We start from the raw sequence: 13,524 nt of genomic DNA, 5'->3' as shown, positions 1-13,524 counted from the left end.
TGTAATGGGTGTAGTTTGAATGTTGTGGTATAGGTTCACTGTGGGATGGATGTAGTTTGAATGTTGTGGTATAGGTTCACTGTGTAATGGATGTAGTTTGAATGTTGTGAGATAGGTGCACTGTGGGATGGGTGTAGTTTGAATGTTGTGGGATAGGTGCACTGTGGGATGGGTGTAGTTTGAATGTTGTGGTATAGGTGCACTGTGTAATGGGTGTAGTTCGAATGTTGTGGTATAGGTGCACTGTGGGATGGGTGTAGTTAGAATGTTGTGGGATAGGTTCACTGTGGGATGGGTGTAGTTAGAATGTTGTGGTATAGGTTAACTGTGTTATGGGTGTAGTTTGAATGTTGTGGGATAGGTTCACTGTGGAATGGGTGTAGTTAGAATGTTGTGGGATAGATTCACTGTGGGATGGGTGCAGTTAGAATTTTGTGGGATAGGTGCACTGTGTAATGGGTGTAGTTCGAATGTTGTGGTATAGGTTCACTGTGGGATGGATGTAGTTAGAATGTTGTGGGATAGGTTCACTGTGGGATGGGTGTAGTTCGAATGTTGTGGTATAGGTTCACTGTGGGATGGGTGTAGTTCGAATGTTGTGGTATAGGTTCACTGTGGGATGGGTGTAGTTTGAATGTTGTGGTATAGGTTCACTGTGGGATGGGTGTAGTTAGAATGTTGTGGTATAGGTTCACTGTGTAATGGGTGTAGTTTGAATGTTGTGGAATAGGTTCACTGTGGCATGGATGTAGTTTGAATGTTGTGGAATAGGTTCACTGTGTAATGGGTGTAGTTTAAATGTTGTGGAATAGGTTCACTGTGGGATGGATGTAGTTTGAATGTTGTGGTATAGGTTCACTGTGTAATGGGTGTAGTTCGATTGTTGTGGTATAGGTTCAGTGTGGGATGGATGTAGTTTGAATGTTGTGGTATAGGTTCACTGTGGGATGGATGTAGTTTGAATGTTGTGGTATAGGTTCACTGTGGGATGGATGTAGTTCGAATGTTGTGGGATAGGTTCACTGTGTAATGGGTGTAGTTCGAATGTTGTGGGATTGGTTCACTGTGGGATTGGTGTAGTTAGAATGTTGTGGTATAGGTTCACTGTGTAATGGGTGTAGTTTGAATGTTGTGGTATAGGTTCACTGTGGGATGGATGTAGTTTGAATGTTGTGGTATAGGTTCACTGTGGGATGGATGTAGTTCGAATGTTGTGGGATAGGTTCACTGTGTAATGGGTGTAGTTAAAATGTTGTGGTATAGGTTCAATGTGTAATGGGTGTAGTTTGAATGTTGTGGTATAGGTTCACTGTGGGATGGATGTAGTTTGAATGTTGTGGTATAGGTTCACTGTGGGATGGATGTAGTTTGAATGTTGTGATATAGGTTCACTGTGTAATGGGTGTAGTTTGAATGTTGTGGTATAGGTTCACTGTGGGATGGATGTAGTTTGAATGTTGTGGTATAGGTTCACTGTGTAATGGGTGTAGTTTGAATGTTGTGGTATAGGTTCACTGTGGGATGGATGTAGTTTGAATGTTGTGGTATAGGTTCACTGTGTAATGGGTGTAGTTTGAATGTTGTGGGATAGGTGCACTGTGGAATGGGTGTAGTTTGAAAGTTGTGGGATAGGTGCACAGGCTGTGGGGGGTCGTTAAAGGATGGGTATAGTTAGAATGTTGTCGGATCGGTTCACTGTGTAATGGGTGTAGTTCGAATGTTGTGATATAGGTTCACTGTGGGATGGATGTAGTTAGAATGTTGTGGTATAGGTTCACTGTGGGATGGGAGTAATTCGAATGTTGTGGTATAGGTTCACTGTGGGATGGGTGTAGTTTGAATGTTGTGGTATAGGTGCACTGTGTCATGGGTGTAGTTCGAATGTTGTGGTATAGGTGCACTGTGGGATGGGTGTAGTTAGAATGTTGTGGGATAGGTTCACTGTGGGATGGGTGTAGTTAGAATGTTGTGGTATAGGTTAACTGTGTAATGGGTGTAGTTTGAATGTTGTGGAATAGGTTCACTGTGGAATGGGTGTAGTTAGAATGTTGTGGGATAGATTCACTGTGGGATGGGTGCAGTTAGAATGTTGTGGGATAGGTTCACTGTGGGATGGATGTAGTTAGAATGTTGTGGGATAGGTTCACTGTGGGATGGGTGTAGTTCGAATGTTGTGGTATAGGTTCACTGTGGGATGGGTGTAGTTTGAATGTTGTGGTATAGGTTCACTGTGGGATGGGTGTAGTTAGAATGTTGTGGTATAGGTTCACTGTGTAATGGGTGTAGTTTGAATGTTGTGGAATAGGTTCACTGTGGCATGGATGTAGTTTGAATGTTGTGGTATAGGTTCACTGTGTAATGGGTGTAGTTTGAATGTTGTGGAATAGGTTCACTGTGGGATGGATGTAGTTTGAATGTTGTGGTATAGGTTCACTGTGTAATGGGTGTAGTTCGAATGTTGTGGTATAGGTTCAGTGTGGGATGGATGTAGTTTGAATGTTGTGGTATAGGTTCACTGTGGGATGGATGTAGTTTGAATGTTGTGGTATAGGTTCACTGTGGGATGGATGTAGTTCGAATGTTGTGGGATAGGTTCACTGTGTAATGGGTGTAGTTCGAATGTTGTGGGATTGGTTCACTGTGGGATTGGTGTAGTTAGAATGTTGTGGTATAGGTTCACTGTGTAATGGGTGTAGTTTGAATGTTGTGGTATAGGTTCACTGTGGGATGGATGTAGTTTGAATGTTGTGGTATAGGTTCACTGTGGGATGGATGTAGTTCGAATGTTGTGGGATAGGTTCACAGTGTAATGGGTGTAGTTAAAATGTTGTGGTATAGGTTCACTGTGGGATGGATGTAGTTCGAATGTTGTGGGATAGGTGCACTGTGGGATGGATGTAGTTCGAATGTTGTGGTATAGGTTCACTGTGTAATGGGTGTAGTTTGAATGTTGTCGTACAGGTTCACTGTGGGATGGATGTAGTTTGAATGTTGTGGTATAGGTTCACTGTGTAATGGGTGTAGTTTGAATGTTGTGGTATAGGTTCACTGTGGGATGGATGTAGTTTGAATGTTGTGGTATAGGTTCACTGTGTAATGGGTGTAGTTTGAATGTTGTGGGATAGGTGCACTGTGGAATGGGTGTAGTTTGAATGTTGTGGGATAGGTGCACAGGCTGTGGGGGGTCGTTAAAGGATGGGTATAGTTTGGATGATGCTGTGGCTTGCAGGCGGGGACAAGTGATTGGTTATTAGGTACATTCAGTGTAAATGGTGTGCATTTGCAGGACATTGGGGAGGGTAGTTGGTTGTTTGTTAATGATTTGGACTAAAATGACACTAAGCAAGAAAATAATCGACTCAATATACTAGTAGACACAGATAGCCCTCACAAATAAAGTTATAATTATGCATGTAGAACAATGCAAGAAATTCAAAGATGATTTTACCTGGTGGTGGTCCTTATTGAAAATTTCATGTCCAAATGCAGGTGGTTTTTCGAGATATACCATCACTACAGGTGAATACTTTTCACCAGACACGAGCGTCAGTGAATCCATCAGTGAGTCATACAATTCTTCTATTTCAATCATGACCTTCACAGTAGACATCAGCTCACCCCGATTCGATATCACGTGATCCATATTCAGAGATATAAATTGTCTATTTGCATTGCACAACAACTGTTTATGGGCAAAACAAATCAATGATCAACCCTTGAATCATCATAACGTTTATGTCATTTACGGATTGAAAGACGACGAACTGCCTACTTCGTAATAACAGGGCTAGAACGAGGATGCGCACAATCAAACCCATTATTTAATGTGAGCGAAAATCAATTATTATTAAATTAATATAGATACCTGTGTTTCTCTTGAAGTGGCTTCGTCACCAAGACGAAATGTAACACTTCGGTTGAATTGTGTGTCATTGTGTTTAAGTCGAATATGTAACGCCACCTCGACTCCAAGTAACTTGGTATCATTGCTTTCTGCTGGCCAGGTACCATGGAAATCAATATTCATAACGATAGACTTGTCTACGCGTGTTATTTCTAGAAATAAATTTAAGAAAAATTAATTGTGATATTTTGAAACAGTTGCACTATTGGTTTTGGCATTTCTCGCTAATGTTAACAGTGTTAGCTCTAACGTACGACTCAGTCTACCATGCACCATCAGGTGGTTTCCCACATTCTGGGGAATAAAGTACTCCGTACAGCCTATTATTGTGTAACAACAGGGCAGGGATGGATAAAACGAAGTCGAGCCCATTATTTAAGCGAATACCTGTTCTGAGCCCTGTAATGACGCAATAATGAACAGTGTAAAGTTTTTTTATTTCGATTATAATACCATGAACTGGCAAAAAATTCAACATGACCAGAATTTCAAAACCGGAAAAAATAACAGTGGATTTGTTGTTCAAGCCATCCGTACAAATGTACAGGAAAAGATCGAGTGTTGAAAAGTCGCACACACACGATCTTGTTCTAATGCTCGTCTATTGACCTCAATCACTGCCCTGATAGCGTCTGATACCAGGGCTGCACGTGGTAACGACTCAGTGAAAATGCGCCTCATTAATGGGCAGCGTGTGGTATTGTAAATATATTATAGAAGGGTCGGTGTTGCTATTACTTTGTTAATGTCGATGTTTACCATCGAATTGTATTCTCGGTTTTGGCCACAGGATATATCATGTCAGACAACTACTACTACTATTAGCTCATTTCGGAATCCGTTTGAACGCTGTCGTGCTGATCATGTATGTAGATATCCGTTTCCGTTGTTCGTAGATAATTTGGGGCAAAACCAAATGCATTTCCCCTATTCAGATAGTCTGCTTCACATTTGTTGTTATTCGAGTACTACGCTTAAGATAAGCACCGAAATGTAACTATTCAAACTATTGAGTCAAGGAAGATTTTTTGTCTCGTCTGTCAATTATATACACATCGTCGGTATACGCGCGAAACCACGGCTACATATAAAAGAGCAAATTCATTTAGTTTTGACTCGATCCTCACCAAGTTATCACGAATTAGCACTCAAAATGACCACAACTCTATATCCTGACTTTTGTATGGGTTTTGCATGATGATATATTCCGGTTCAACGTACGGCATTTACGACACTGTGCAAGTTGACGAGATAACATATCGGACTGAAATATGTCTTATGTTTGGCGTTGGTCAGATAGGGGTCAGATAACAATGAGACGTCGCCAGTCGGTCAAAGATTGGGTATACAACATGCCATAGACTCTATAATTTAGATCTTTATATCCATCAAAGTGTCAAATAAATGACATTTAAATTGCAGAGTTCAAAACGACAACGGAATATGTAAAGTAATAAAGATTGGTTCATGAAGTGTAATTGTTTTTTTATAGTCTGTCAGACTATCGTAGTTTTTTTGCATGTTCACCATTTTGTGCGATATAACCGCTTCATTTTTAGTCTCTAAACACCAGAGCAAAGTAAGAAAACAGCCGAGATCTTCTGCTGGCATTTCCAGTGGAAAATATATTTTAAATTTTGATTGTGAAAACAAATCAAGCACCTGTTATTCACGCATGGCCAAACAACGTCGGATAGTGCGAGTTTTGTTGTCTACACAACAGCGTCACTGTGATCGGTCGAAGTAGTCACCGCCACCCGGAGAATCAGCAGACAATGTTAGTACCAAAACACTGCCGAAAGGCATTACCATCGCCCTTCAATTTTAGCTCAGGAAAATTATTAGTTGTCAGATTTCAGACACAACTCAGACTTGTTTCTTAATAATATAAACATCTCGTATGCCATTTTGAAACAGTGCAATGACACGACCAATTGTTCGCTGGAAGTTATGAACCATTGATAACTTGGACAGCATAAAACTGAAAGTAGCTTAACACTTACTCCCGACCGGACTTAGGGCAACAATCCTATTTGATGCCGCAGCCAGATCAAGGCTTTGTTCAGAGATTCCCAGCGCAATCATCTGAGGTCCGAGACGTTTCTGGTTTTCCGTGAATCTATGTACGTGTTCCATGTACGACGCTACATGTCTTGTCTCGTCAATAGCAATCTCTTGCTCTCCAAGTTTCGTGGCCAAAAGACAATGACTACCCACGAAAAACAAAAGTACGATAGGAATTTTTCGAACCATTTTGGACAAACGGAAAAGAAATCACAATGACTTTAGTTATGAGCACGTGAGTCAATTGACTGAAGGCTAATTTGACTATTATCAGATGTGACCAGGTGCCGTGCATTATCGTCATTTCCGATTCTGACCGAGACCATTTCTATTCGAGTTTACAGTTTTTCTTGTTGACGTTCACATTTCCCTTTATTCTGATGTAGGACATGCGAGTCGAAATTAGTTTCATGGTCACTGCATTTAAACGAAAAAATGCAATTGAATAATAATTAAATTATTTCGAATCAGTGTTACACAAAGGTACATAATGGCGGACGTATTCATTTGTCATTGCACAAACCAAAAATGTAAACCAGTCTTTTGGGCTATCAAAATGCATTCTCATGCGTAAACTGCAAAAGATAGAATTCTCAGTAAATGGAAGTATTTATGACAATTTAATTCTTTCACTGCAAATAACTTGTATTTGTTATATATAATAACATGTAAATGCTTTCATACTTTCCAATAGTAGCGACTCTCGAGCAACCCAAGATGTAAAGTCATTTGATTTAGCAACCAACTCGTCAATATAATGAATAGTTTAATTTCCTGATACTAAAAATTCTTATATTTTTCCAGCTTTATTTTTTTTCACCCATATTTAGTGGCACATTTTCACGAATTGTGAAAAGACCATGGTTTGAATTGACTCCGAGACGAGTAATTATGTCTACACCAGAACCGTAAATAGAGGGATTGCCCCAAAACAACTACCATAGTGTAAATAATAACCGGTATTCTTTAACGGCAACGTCTTTTATGCAACTGGGTCAGAATGTTCAGCGATATCAAAAATACACGCTCAAAAAATACGACCAGAAGCTGCGAAACGGATAATACCGGCATTGGTTAAGCAAGATATCAAAATCCTACTGCTGATCTGCACTGGCTCGGAAGATGAATTCTGATTGGCTAAAAAAACAAAAAACTTGTGGCGTTGAATGCACGTTCATTCTCAGTAATGTTATGCAAATTAGAAATTCAAACTAGCTAATCATTTACAACCTTCCGAGCCAGTGCAGATTAGCCCAAATCCTACAATGTCATATTTCTCAAACTCCCCAAGAAATTATTTTTTCTTCCACGGAACGAATGACTGTTACTACACTCGTATAGTATTTATGATATTGTAGGAGAGGCCAATTTATATCTTTTAATTAAATTGTCTATGAGAATTTTATACAAGCTTTGATGTTCAACTGACCAGGAAACTAAAACAGGTTTTCCAACACCGGGAATTGAACCCGGGCATTGGCGGTGAAAGCGCCAAATCCTAACCACTAGACCATATGGAACATTGACATATGAAGGCGTTTCCTATTTATCGGGAAAACACAAGTAAGGCATATAATAGGATACTTGTGACATGAACTGAACGTCGTGTATTATATATTCGCTTGTAATCAAGCCAACAAATACGAGAGGCCAATTTACATCTTTTAATTAAATTGTCTATGGGAATTCTGTACAAGTCGCGATGTTCAACTGACCAGGAATCTAAAACAGGTTTTCCCACACAGGGAATTGAACCCGGGCCTGGGCGGTGAGAGCGCCAAATCCTAACCACTAGACCATATGGGAAGCTGACGTATAAAGGCGTTTCCTATTTATCGGGAAAACACAAGTAAGGCATATAATCGGATACGAGTAACATGAACTGCACGTCGTGTATTATATATTCACTTGTAATCAAGCCAAAAAATACGAGAGGCCAATTTATATCTTTTAATTAAATTGTCTATGTGAATTTTGTACAAGCCGCGATGTTCAACTGACCAGGAATCTAAAACAGGTTTTCCCACACCGGGAATTGAACCCGGGCCTTGGCCGTGAGAACGCCAAATCCTAACCACTAGACAATATGAGACGTTGACGAATGAAGGCGTTCTCTATTTATCGGGGAAACACAAGTAAGGCATATAATCGGATACGAGTAACATGAACTGGACGTCGTGTATTATATATTCTCTTGTAATCAAGCCAACAAATACGAGAGGCCAATTTATATCTTTTAATTAAATTGTCTATGAGTATTTTGGGCAAGCCGCGATGTTACAAAATCAATCAGACATAAAAATAAACTATACGAGAAAATGATTAAGAGTAATTACAATCCAAATCGCCTGTCTGCTTACAAAAAAACCTACAGAAATATTTTAACAACTATTCTTAGAAAATCTAAAAAAAAATATCAGCCGCGATGTTACCATCGTCCGCCTGCACGGTGTTGTTCCGTTCGGACATTCCTCTCTCTACAACACCGTGCGGTAATACCATTCATAATCGTGTATGTCACGTGGTTGCGCGATAGAAAGTTTACCGACCAATAGAAAGCTTTGTTACAAAGACTGCCAGAAAACGCTCGGAGCTCTGCATTTCTGATATTTTCGGCTTCATTACTGCCAATACGTGTTGCAGTGATATCACTAGCTTTGGGGTATAACACCTACTCTTCTATAATAGTCAACAGTGGTGACAACACTATTACCACTATTATTAAGTAAAGCTTGAATAGCTTTGGTGTGAATATCAGTGAGTTGCATGATGTATGGATATTGTCGCTGTATCGCCTCGACATCCAAGCAAACACAGCTTTAGCTGTGCTCAGCAACATTTATTCTCGGGTCAGGCATTTTCACCGCCTGGCAACCATCATGGTGAAACAAAGACCAATAAATTCTCAGAAAACGGTATTATGGGATGGTTGTTGTCACCCCCATATGCAAACTATTTAAATTTGGTTGGATTTCTTCAAAGTTAAGTTTGTGCTGTTTTCTCGATTTTTTGACCAGTGCACAGCAGCTCGCGCAGAGTCCATAGAAATACATGGTATTGTGGTGCGCGTCTTAAATAGCAACGTGGAGCGTTTAGTGACTAAGCTCCGCCTCGAAGATTTTGATAGCTTGGCCAAGCGCGTTGAAGAAAGAAGTTATATGATTGGCTGTTGTTAAACTGATTCTAAACTGTGAGGGCATTGTCACATACACATAGTCCTAATGAAATACTTCAAGGTGATATAGAGTGGAGTGCTTCGCCGGAACATTCACCTTGAAAATTCAAGATGCGATGTTACAGAATCAATCAGACATAAAAATAAACTATACGAGAAAATGATTAAGAGTAATTACAATCCAAATCGCCTGTCTGCTTACAAAAAAACCTACAGAAATATTTTAACAACTATTCTTAGAAAATATAAAAACAAATATTACTCCAATTTAATTAATCTAAATGAAAACAACCCGACTAAACTCTGGAAAACGATAAATGATTTAACAGGAAAGGCCAAAGGGAATCGTGGTAGACTGCTTAAACTACTTACCATAGACAACCCGCTTAATCAAACCATGAATATTCATGACCCAATAAAAATAACTAACTATTTTAATAGATTTTTTGCTAATATTGGGGAGGAACTTGCTATGAATATTAACACATCTGCCGATCCCTTGGACTACTTCACAACTACCAATTTGAATTCCTTCTTTCTCCAACCAGTTTCCATCCATGAAATAGAATCTGATCTAAACTTATTAGACCCGCGTAAATCTTGTGGCCATGACTATAATTATTCCCGTCTTCTAAGAGATGCTGCCCCTTTCATTAAAATACCTCTTTGTCACATTATAAATCAATCCGTTATGTCTGGTGTGTTCCCCGACCAACTAAAAATAGCCAAAATTACTCCAATTTTCAAAAAAGGTTCATCCTATTTGCCTGGTAATTACAGACCAATCTCACTCAATCTTACCCGTTATCAATAAAATTATTGAAAAAACTCTGCACAAACAATTATCTTCCTTTCTTAACAAATTTAATATTATCAATAAGCACCAATATGGATTTTGCAGAAAATACAGTACCAAGCTTACGTTAATAGATCTTTTCTATGAATTAATTAATGAAATTGATGATGGTAATATCGTGATGGGGTATTCCTGGATTTTACTAAGGCCTTCGACACGATAAATCACAACATTCTTCTTTCCAAATTAAGTTCCTATGGTATTCGTGGAAAACCTTTAAAGTGGCTTGAAAACTATCTATTGAATCGAAAACAGTTTGTTCAAGCTGATGGTCATACCTCCTCCACTCTCCCAATTAATTATGGTGTGCCACAAGGTTCCATCCTTGGTCCGTTACTTTTTCTAATTTATATAAACGATATTCCTGCATTATCATCTTACTTTGAAATTAAATTATTTGCTGATGACTCAAATCTTTTTCATTCATTTTCCAGTAACAGTATATCCAGCGCTGAAGTTGATTTACATTTAGATATGATGAACACATGGTGCAACACTAATAAACTTACAATTAATACCAACAAAACTAATTACACGCTGTTTTCCACCTCTATGAAACAGCTGGTAAACAAACAAAACATACATTTAAACAGTGCAGTTTTCCAGGAAGTCGATACTACTACTTATCTTGGTGTGGTGATAGATAAACATCTCACATGGAAACCGCATATTAATAAAGTTTTAGCAAAGCTAACTCCTTTAATTGGTTTAATGGCTAAGCTCAGACATACACTTCCCAAATACGTTCTTATCCTTCTGTATAATTCTCTAATTCTTCCTCATATCTCCTATGGTTTAGAAGTGTGGAGTAGTACTTATCGCACATTTCTAGACCCTTTATATAAACAACAAAAAAAGCTTGTTCGTATCATACTATTTAAAGATTACTGTTCACATAGTAAACCTCTGTTCCAGTCACTACGTAATCTCAACATCTATGACAAATTTAAGTATCAGCTATGTACATTTATACATGACCTACAATGTCACAGAATGCCACGTGACCTTAATTATTATTTCACTTTCCATACTCACAATTATCACACTAGGTCTAAGGATAATTCACACTTTCTTCTACCAATGAAAAATACAAATTTGGATAAGTTTTCAGTCGATTACCAGACACTAAAAATTTGAAACAGCTTACCCCCGGATATCCAATTGATTCGTAGTCGAGCAAATTTAAAAAAAGAAGTGAAAGACTATTTAATCCACTGTAATCATCCTTAGTTATATACCAATATGTATATATAGAGGTATACAAATATGTATCTGTGTGTAAGCAAACCATTGTAAATAAGTTTTTTTCTGTCTACTTGATTGCCTTTTTTAATTAATAGCTATTCAAAAATATATTTTGATGGGAAACAGACTAGACTAGCTCTGCATGAGCTAATTTCTGTTTCCCAGCCATAGATTAATATTATTATTATTTATCAATATTTATTAGTTATTATTTATTGTTATTCTTTTATGTAATCTATGGCAAACAAACATTATTATTATTATTATTATTATGTTCAACTGACCAGGAATCTATAACAGGTTTTCCAACACCGGGAGTTGAACCCGGGCCTTGGTGGAGAAAGCGCCAAATCCTAACCACAAGACCAAATGGGACGTTGACGTATGAAGGCGTTTCCTATTTTTCAGGAATACACAAGTAATGCATATAATGGGATACTTGTGACGTGCCATGAACTGCACGTCGTGTATTATATATTCTCCTGTAATCAAGCAAACAATTACGAGAGGCCAATTTATATATTTTAATTAAATTGTCTATGAGAATTGTGTACAAGCTATGATGTTCAAATGACCAGGAATCAAAAAAAGGTGTTCCTACAACAGGAATTGAACTCGGGCTTGGCGGCGAAAGCGCCAAATCCTAACCACAAGACCATATGGGACGATGACGTTTGAAGGCGTTTCCTATTTATCAGGAATACACATGTAAGGCATATCATGGGATACTTGTGACGTGCCATGAACTGCACGTCGTGTATTATATATTCTCTTGTAATCAAGCCAACAAATACAAGAGGCCAATTTATATCTTTTAATTAGATATAAAGGCGTTTCCTATTTATCGGGAAAAATCAAGTAAGGCGTATAATAGGATACTTGTGTCATGAACTGCACTTCGTGTATTATATATGCTATTATATATAGACCATATGGGACGTTGTCGTGTGAAGGCGTTACCTATTTATCGGAAAAACACTAGTAAGGCATATATTAGGATACTTGTGACATGAACTGCACGTCGTGTATTATATGTTCTCTTGTAATAAGGCAACAAATACGAGAGGTCAATTTATATCTTTTAATTAAATTGTTTATGAGAATTTTGTACAAGCCGCGATGTTTAACTGACCACAAATCTAAAACAGGTGTTCCCACACCAGGAATTGAACCGGGCCTCGGCGGTGAAAGCGCCAAATCCTAAGCACTAGACCATATGGAACATTTACATATGAAGGCGTTTCCTATTTATCGGAAAAACACAAGTAAGGCATATAATAGGATAAGTGTGACATGAACTGCACGTCGTGTATTATATATTCTCTTGTAATAAGGCAACAAATACGAGAGGCCAATTTATATCTTTTAATTAAATTGTCTACAAGAATTTTGCAGAAGCCGCGATGTTCAACTGACCAGGAATCTAAAACTAGTGTTCCCACACCGGGAATTGAACCTGGGCCTTGGCTGTGAAAGCGCCAAATCCGAACCACTAGACCATATAGGACGTTTACATTTGAAGGCGTTTCCTATTTATCGGGAAAACACAAGTATGGCATACAATAGGATACTTGTGACATGAACTGCACGCCGTGTATTATATATTCTCTTGTAATAAGGCAACAAATACGAGAGGTCAATTTATATTTTTTAATTAAATTGTTTATGAGAATTTTGTACAAGCCGCGATGTTTAACTGACCAGAAATCTAAAACAGGTGAATTGAACCGGGCCTCGGCGGTGAAAGCGCCAAATCCTAAGCACTAGACCATATGGAACGTTGACATATGAAGGCGTTTCCTATTTATCGGAGAAACACAATTAAGGCATATAATAGGATACTTGTGACATGAACTGCACGTCGTGTATTATATATTCTCTTGTAATCAAGCCAACAAATACGTGAGGCCAATTTATATCTTTTAATTAAATTGTCTACAAGAATTTTATACAAGCTGCGATGTTCAACTGACCAGGAATCTAAAACAGGTTTTCTCACACCGGTAATTGAACCCTGGACTTGGCGATGAGATCGCCGAATCCTAACCACTAGACTATCTGGGACGTTCACGTGTGAAGGCGTTTCGTATTTGTCGGGAATACATAAGTATTGCATATAATCGGATACTTGTGACGTGACATGAACTGAATGTCGAATATTATATATTCTCTTTTAATAATCCAACAAATACGAGAGGCCAATTTATATCTTTTAATTAAATTGTCTACGAGAATTTTGTACAAACCGCGATGTTCACCTGACCAAGAATCTAAAACAGG

Source organism: Saccoglossus kowalevskii, chromosome 9, assembly GCF_978046115.1.
Source record: "Saccoglossus kowalevskii chromosome 9, keSacKowa6.1, whole genome shotgun sequence".
Lineage (NCBI taxonomy): Eukaryota > Metazoa > Hemichordata > Enteropneusta > Harrimaniidae > Saccoglossus > Saccoglossus kowalevskii.
The sequence above is the reverse complement of the archived record's forward strand: the minus strand, read 5'-3'. Positions refer to the sequence as shown.